Source organism: Eulemur rufifrons, chromosome 6 (assembly GCF_041146395.1).
Source record: "Eulemur rufifrons isolate Redbay chromosome 6, OSU_ERuf_1, whole genome shotgun sequence".
Lineage (NCBI taxonomy): Eukaryota > Metazoa > Chordata > Mammalia > Primates > Lemuridae > Eulemur > Eulemur rufifrons.
Window position 1 is genome coordinate 59,076,121 of NC_090988.1, and position 9,305 is coordinate 59,085,425.

Genomic DNA, 9,305 nt, shown 5'->3' on the forward strand with positions numbered 1-9,305 from the left:
GTCCTGGAACCAGTCCCCCACGGATACTGAGGAACAACTGTATGTAAAAATTGTGTGTGTATACAGTTGTTTTTGTTATCCACAGTAGTTTTGTTCCATAAAGTAACCATGAACACTTAATTAGAGAGTGCTACACCATTACTCCTAGGGGAAATGCAGGGTTGGGTTCCTACCAGCTTCTGGCCATATTTTTATCAGTCTACCAATACATAACCTTGTTACATGTGTGTTTCTGTTTAAAGACACCTTACTTGACATATTAATCTATGGTTGATCCATTAACATTGAACTCAGCCAACAACACACATACAGTTTCTCCATAAGGCACATCACAGCCGCCTTGCAGTTAGGAACTCTCCACACTATGTTTGGTTACTATTTTAAGCAGCAAAATCAACAAAAACGTAAAAAACAGATTGTGGAAAGGATACTTGCTTATGAAAGCTGAAACAAGGCCTTGTTCCACCTCAGCTGGGAACACGCATGGCAGGCAATTCAGATTTTTCAACACTCTGCATGTCCACAAATAACTTCAAAAACACTGCAAGTATTGATAGTGAAATTAGAAATCAATATTAGTGAGAAATGAATTCAGAAATATAGAATCTGAATAATGAGAATTGTTCAGATGGATGGATAATGCAAATATACGTGTACACAATGGAATGTTATTCAGCCACAGGAGGAAATCTGTCATTTGCAACAACATGGATGAACTTGGAGGATATTTTGCTAAGTGAAACAAGCCAGAGAAAAACAAATACTGCATGATCTCACATAGATGACATCTAAAAGTGTTGAACTCACAGAAGCAGAGAGTAGAAGGGTGATTCCTTGGGGTAGAGAGAGGAGGCAAAAGGAGAGATTGGATCAAAGGGTACAAAGTTTCAATCAGACAGGAGGAATAAGTTCTGGAGACCTATGGTGCAGCAGGGTTACTATAATTAATGTATACTTGAAAATTGCCAAGAGAGTAGATCTTAAATGTTCTTACCACAAAAAATATGTGAGGTTACGGACATGTTAACTAGTTTAATCATTTAACAAATATATACATGTACCAAAACATCACATTGTATACTATAAATATATACATTTTTATTTGTCAGTTTAAAAACAAAAATGCATATAAGAATTTTAGACTTAAAGTTGTTTGCAAATGCATGAAGACGGATTACTTAAATGAGGACAGGTGAGTGGTCATTGGGAAACAAAGTTGAAGTCCTACTTAATGACTTTCATCAAAATAAGTTATTCATGGAATAAAAATTTTAAGTATGAAAAAGCCATATAAATATGAGGGAAAGAACAGCAAAATGTTTTAATGATTTATGAGTAAGAACTTTATAAAATCTGGGGATCCAGGAGTTATTTTTTTAAAAGACTGATAAATTCAACTATAGTTTAAGAATCTGAATGGCAAAATGCACAAATTAGTACAAATATGTAACTGGGAAAATATGTTCAATTCATATCAAACAAAAGGTTAATATTCTTGTCATAAAATCCCTGATCTGATGTATAAGTATGTGAAAGATGTGACCAGACAGTTCACATGCACGGACACATATGAAAAGATGCTTAAGCTCACTGATAAAAATATAAGATGCCATTTTTGTTTGTCAAATTAGCAAATTCTAGAACTTGATAACACTATAATGGCCAGAGTAAGGGGAAACATGACACAGGTATACATGGCTGGTTGGTGTGTAATTGGCACAGCCGTCTCTGTGGAGGCATTTTGAATTTATATTTATCAAAATTATAAACGTGCATACCCTTAACCCAGGAATTGTGATCCTAGTTGTGTATCCTACAGAAAAGCTGGCTTGATTGTGATATAGTGTAGTACATAAATCATTGCTGCAATGCTTGGTTATAATGCATAAAGATTTTTATCACCCCAAATGACTATTGCCAGAAGACAGATTAAAGTATTTTATGTCCCTAAAATGCAATACTATTCATTGTTAAGAATGAGACCATGTATTAATATGAATAGTCCTGAAGATATAAGTAAAAAAAGGCAGGAGAAAATGATGTCTATAATATACTATGATTGTGTGCAGCAAAATAAATGATAGTAAATACCTAGGATATTTGTGAAAGTGTATCCAAGGAACTGCTATCAGTGTTTGTCTTGGGAATATACTAGATGGGGCACAGGAAGAGAAGATAAACTTTTTATTGTTTCTTCTGTATAGCTTTTGGATCTTATGCCATATTTATGTAATACTTTTTCTAAAAATATAAAAATGTGAAAAAACAAAATATCTTACATTGTTTACATATACAATAAAAAGTAGGAAACATGCAAAAGAATGATAAAATCAAATTCAGGATATTGACTACTTCTGGAGAGGGAAAGAGGAACGGAGGGAACAGTATCAGCAAAGGATACAGAAGTGGTTTCAACTCTATCTGTAATGGCTTTTCTTTAAAAAATAAAAAAAATAGATGACCAGGCATCGTGGACGTGCCTGTAGCTCAGCTCAGAGGCAGAGGCAGGAAAATCACCTGAGCCTAGGAGTTCGAGGCTGTAGTGTGCTATAATGATGCCTGTGAATAGAAGCTGCGCTCCAGCATGGGTAGCATAGCAAGACCCCATCTCTAAAAAAATAAACTAAGGTATGAAGTAAATATGACACAATATTAAGTCTTTATAAAGCTAGGTAATGGGTACATAGGTACTTGTTATATTTTCCATAATTTTCTCTATGCATATATAATATTTTATCAAAAATTAGAGGGTTGATGTTTATCTTGGAAAGATGTACATACTATTAGGTTATTATGAAATGTCTGATTTCCTTAAGTACTAAGTTTGACAGTTAATATCTGTGACATTTCACTTCGACACTTCTTGTTTTTTTTTATTGTAAAGGTACTCCTCATTCTTTCAAATGAATATTTTGACTCAATTATCTTGCATATTTTTAGAACAATTTTTTTACAACCATAGATAAGTAAAAAAATCGTTATTACTTTCAAATATGAGTTCCGTCATAAAACCAATACAACATAGACAGCTGAAAATATCAACAGTGTTTGGAAAGGATGTGGCTGATAAACACACAGTACGTCGATGGTTTAAAAAGTTCCATTCTGGTAATTTTAATCTTAAAAATGAGCCATGTGGACAACCTGAAACCAAGGTGGATAATGATAAACTAAAAACTGTAGTGGAAGTGAATTTATCTCAACCTATGCATAAATTAACAGCAGTGTGACGTTACTATTCCAACACTATTAGACCACTTAAATCGGCAAGGTAAAGAAGCTGGATGACTGGGTACTACATAAACAAACATCAAAAGAAAAATCATCTCACAGCTTGCCTTTCTTTGCTGTCATGACATAAAGGCAAACCCTTTCTACAACGTATTGTTACATGTGATAAAAAATAGATTCTTTTTGACAATCACAAGCATTTGGTGCAATGACTGGATTAAGTGCTGAAACACAGTCCAAAACCAAATATTCATCAAAAAAAGCTGACAGTATCTGGCGATCCAGCGCTGTTATTATCCACTACAGTCTCATGAAACCTGATCGATCAATGACAGCAGATGTCTACTGCAACCAGTTGGATGAAAATGAGGATGCTTGTGATTAAGCAGCTAAGATTGGTCCATAGAGACAGGCCAATCCTCTTGCAAGACACCACTTGACCACATGTTGCACAAACTGCTGCTCAAACTACAAGGACTGGATTTAGAAACTCTCTGTCGGCCGGGCGCGGTGGCTCACGCCTGTAATCTTAGCACTCTGGGAGGCCGAGGCGGGTGGATCGCTCGAGGTCAGGAGTTCGGGACCAGCCTGAGCAAGAGTGAGACCCCCGTCTCTACTAAAAATAGAAAGAAATTATATGGACAACTAAAATATATATATAAAAAAAAAAATTAGCCGGGCATGGTGGCGCATGCCTGTAGTCCCAGCTACTCAGGAGGCTGAGGCAGTAGGATCGCTTAAGCCCAGGAGTTTGAGGTTGCTGTGAGCTAGACTGACGCCACGGCACTCACTCTAGCCCGGGCAACAGAGCGAGACTCTGTCTCAAAAAAAAAAAAAAAAAAGAAACTCTCTGTCATCCACCATATCCACCAGACCTTGCACCAACTGACTACTACTTCTTCCAGGCTTTGGACCACTTCTTGCAAGGAAAAATATTCAATTCTCAACAAGCTGTGGAAAATGCTTTTCACAATTTCATTGCCACTCGTTCTCCAGGCTTCTTTGCTGCTGGCATAAACAAGCTACAGTTAAGATGACAAAACTGTGTTGATAGTTTAGACACATACTTTGATTAATTTTACTGCTTCTTGTTTGAGAAATAATAAGCTAAACTTTTGATTTGAAATCAGACATTTCATATTTAATGACCTAATACTTTATCATGTGCCCAGAAAATTAGGCCACTGTATGTGTTGTCATTTGTATGTGAAATGGCTCTTAAACAAACTAGAAGTAGGAGCCACCCACCACATCTCTATTTCCAGAGTGCTCCATGCTCCATCGTGGAGCTGACCCCCCATGCTCTGTCCCCTCCATTCACAGCTCTTTAGCTCTATCCTGCCTCCTCCACTCCCAGTTCAACCTCCTGAGTAACATTTTGGGGCCAGAGTGCAAAATCCAACCCTTCTCTTTCCCTAGAGGCTGCTCAGAGCCTAGCGGGCTTTGACTGTCTTCTGGGAAGTGTAGGGCAGAAGAAATGGGACCCTGTCTCTTAGGAAGCTTAACTCGTTCATGCCAAGGGCAGCCAAAAGCAGGACATCTTTTCTGGAATTGTAAACTGCTACAGGAGCCCAGAGGAGTCATTGGGGAAGATTTTCACTGAGGTAGTGAATAGAGCGTAAAGGCTGGTCAGGCGGTAAACCTGGAAGTGAGAGTAGGCTGCACAAGGCAGAGGGAGCCTGTGGTCCGGACTCAGTGGAGAGACAGAATGGGCTATGAAGCCATGCCACACCAGGATAGCTGAAGAAGACCCCCAGAAGTTTCAGAAAAGAGGGACAGGGTGCCTTTCAGGATGGTCTCACCATTGGCTGTCTGAAAGATGATTGGAGTGGTCCCAGTAAGCAATAAAGATGTCCTGAATTAGGGCAGGAAGAGGCCCAGGAAATGGAGAGGCAGAAGCACACAAGAGAAACAATGGCCCAGCACTCCTGAGACGCTCTGGCTACCCGCCCTGCCTGGCGGGTGCTACACACATCTCCACTCCATGCTGAGTGGGAGGTGGAAGCATCGACCATAGGGAACAGTTAAGTTATGGCTGAGATGGGATTTCCACAGCACAAGGAAAAATGGGACAAGCCTACAACACCTATCACTAAGGTATTCCAGAGCTGGCCTCCCCCTCTTCCATCAGCCCAAGTCAGGGCCCTTATGAAAATTAATCAAGTTAACTTTTGAAGAGCAAGGGAGATTCTAGGGACCTGGAAACATGAATTCAGTTCCCTTTCCCCATCCCCAATCTCCCTCTCTCCTGAGCCTGTGGGCTGCTTGGGGCCAAGTGAGGCCTTGAGCTCTGCTGGAATCCTGACAGAGAAATTATTTTAGGGCTTTGTCCCTAGTGGGCCAGGAGAGTCTGGAGAGGCCAGTACAAAGGGATCTCTAGCAAGGACCAGACAGCCATAAATCCCATGGAGAATGTGGCCCACAGAGACCCGTGGACCCTTGAGGGGAAGGAATTGTGGGGATCTTACTGGATTCTTGTTCTGGCCAAGAATTGAAGAGATAAACTGGGGCAGGAGAGTATGATGAGACAAGGGCTTCTGCAGGGCACTGGCTCTGCCCCCACCCCATCCCAGATGGAGAGACCATTTCCCCTTCCAACGCCTGCAGAACTGCTAACCGCAGCCAGACTCCACCCCCAAAAGCCTCACTTGTTCTTGAGCATCAAGGAATCAGTTCTCGCTGCAAGTTTACTTGGCACAGCCTCTGACTATGACAGCAGGTTCTGAGCATATCTGATGAAGAAGTTAGCGTTTCTCTCGCATACTAGCCATAGTCAGCATGTCCAGGAGTGTTCAAACAGAACCCAAAGTTGTGTAAGGTGGGAATCTGATTGTTGGACCTGATTTGCTTCTCATGGCCATGTCTGGGAATCCACACATACTGAGTGACACAAGTCCTTGCGGGATAACAACACTCCAGCTGACCTCTTTCCCTGAGGATGTCTCCCAGAAGGCAAAGCTGCTGGCTGGGGTAATGATCTAAGTTGTGAATGAGATTTGTGTGTCCCTGGTGGTTTGTCAGATCCATCCTGGTCTGTAAGTCCTGTAAAGATTTCTGTTTCCTTAGGGTGTGCTAGCCCTTGCTTATGTTTCTGTCCCCGATTGGTCATCAGTTTCCTAATGGTTCTCTGTCCCAAGGTGTTGGTCCTTCTGTCCATGACAAAGGGCCACCAGCCTCACAAGGAGCATTGTTCTATGCCGGAGGCGTTCTGAGTTATGGCCACTAGAGGGCGCCCTGACACCACTGAAAGACCACTGGTTGTCAGTTGCCTTTAGTTCCTGAGCCAGGATGGTGCAAAATGGGTGGCCAAAGCTTCTGAAAATGCTTCCCTTGGCCACCTTTGAGCCACAGAGTGATGACACCAAAGCAGCATCCTCTATCCTCACCCTAAAATCACTCCAGGTTAACACAATCTATTTCAAAACTTGGTTTGGAAACACAGTTTCAAGCAAATCTCCTAGGGCCCATTCCCCTTCCAATCGTATTATTATCTACAAACCCCTCTGTACAGAAATTCTGGAGCTGCTACTGCCCAGGAGAAACTCTAGCTCAGGCCCTGATTACTAAAATGAGGTTTCTGAGGCTTTCCATCCAGGGGAAGGGTGATGTCAGAGCTGTATGTAGTCCTAGGGCCCTTATAAGAGTTTTGGACAGGTAAGTGAGGGACTCTTAGGAAATTCTGGACGTTGGAGAAGTAAGAGGCACAAGATAAAATCATGTACAACAGTCCCAGTAAAATTGCTTAATGGATTTGGAGTGCTGTGAATTGGGGATAGATTGAAGTAAGGGTTAGCTACGAATGGAAGGCCCAGATTTTAGATTTAGATCTAAAATTTCAGCTGGAGGGAGAACATACTTCGTTTGGGTCCCTTGAAAGCGGACCATGTGACAAGGACTTGGGGGAAAGTAGTTTATTTGTAAGGTGATCTGTATTCAATTACTGTGGTTATCATAACAACAGTGCCCCCTTATCTGCAGGGGATGTGTTCCAAGACCCCCAGGGGCTGCCTGAAAACAGGCATAGTACTGAATCCTGCATATACTGTGTTTTTTCCTGTGCATACACACCTGTGATAAAGTTAATTTATAAATTAGGCACAGTAAGAGATTAACAACAATAACTAATACTGAAATACAATAATTATAACAATATACTGGAATAAAAGTTATGTGAATGTGACCCCTCCCCCCCCCCACAATATCTTACTATATGGTACTGCAGGTGACGAATCACAAGAAGCAGAACTGCAGATAAAGAAGGACTATTGTACCACAAACTTGGTGGCCTAAAACAACAAAAATTCGTTCTCACAGTCCTGGAGGCTAGAAGTCTGGAATCAGTATGGTTCACAGAGCTGTACTGCCTCCAGAGCCTCTAGAAGAGTTTCCTTCCTTGCCCTCCTTGCCTCTTCCAGTGTCTGACAGCCCAGGTGTTCTTGGCTTGTAGCTGCAGCACTTCAGCCTCTGCCTCTGTCATCACATGGCGTTCTCCTTGTGTGTCTGTGTCCAATTTCCCTCTTCTTACAAGGTCACTAGTCATACTGGATTAGGGCCCACTCTAATTAGCCCATCTTAACTTGATTACGTTTGCAAAGACCCGATTTCCAAATAAGGTCTAGGGGTTAAGACTTCAACATAATTTTGGAGGGGACACAACCCATAATATGATCCAAGAAGCAAAAATGACTATAGACAGGAACTTAATAACCTTAGGTATTAAGCTGGTTATTTGGGCAACAATAGAGACTCATCCCACTGGGAGCTTCCAAATTCTCCCACTGAAGCACTGGGAGGCCGGGACACTCAACCAGTTCTCCCATTGGTTGAAGAATTCTCTTAAGAGGGTACCTTCCTACACTTACAGGCTGCATACACAGGTGGGCTGCATCCTTCCCTACCTACTTAAGAGAGCCTGAAGAGCGATGCAAGCAGTGCACATGGAACTGTCCACTGCCAGGAACTGTCCACTGCCACCGTGCCGAAGCCAGGGACACGCCCCGGCTGCATGGGAAGCTGCACGCCTCACACTGCTCTGATCTGCTCGTGCCCCACAGTAAGTCTGCTCTGTCACTCTTTAAGGTGGTGGTCAACTAAAAGCTCTTAAACACAAAAAGGAGCCTCAATGGGAGGCTTAGTGGAATAAACTATAGTCCCTGTGGCAGCTGGTCCTCAGCCACAATCAATAATCATCATCCCCCCCCACCACCACCCGTTCTAGATTTGTCTCACCCCTGGTCAGCACTAAAGCTGGTCTGGGTTGCTTTTCCTGAGAGTCTGAGCCCTTGATTGTCTCGCCATTACCTGCTTTGTTGGCTGTGATTGCCTATTCACTGTTATCACCGGGGCTGAGAGCACCAGGAGACACACCAGCACCCAACTTTCAGATTAATCCTCGCTGCCCCATTATGCAATCACAACCTTTAGTGCCTTGGCATCAGGACAATCGGGGTTGATTGCCCCTCCAATATGGCAACTCTCTTTTTGTCTGATTGTCCACTGGCATGGGGAGCTCAAAGGAGCCCAGCAGCAGATTCAGCAGAAAAGTTTCCGTGAAGAAGTAGACCAGCGGAAGCCTTCCTCCTAAGAACCAGGACCTCTGATCCAGCAGAGCCAGCTGCAGAAATAGGAAGCACAGTTTCTGCAAGGAGATAGCTGGAGTAATGATGAAAGGGGCCAATCTTACTTCCACCCTTGGTCACTCTGGCCCTGTGTGTTCTAACTACTTGAGACCAGCACCATATATCATCTGAGAGTTTAACACACATACCATATGCTGGAGGACAGCATCATCTCAAAGCTGGCTCCTTAGCTGAGCTTTAATAGGCCATTCCTGCTTTCTACCCTTTGCTCCCAAGTAATGCAGCACACGGGAAGACGCATTGTTTTACAAGACCATTGTAACAATCCTTTATTATAAAATAGATCCTTGAGCTGAGATTTCATTATGCTGGATCCCAGGCTGATAATTACTCTATAAACCACTGGTGAAGCACTGCAGGCATGGAAGATAAACCAGGAAAGGTGTCAGTTCCAGTGAGGACAAACTACTGCCCTCTCAGGGTGGAAGGAGTCTG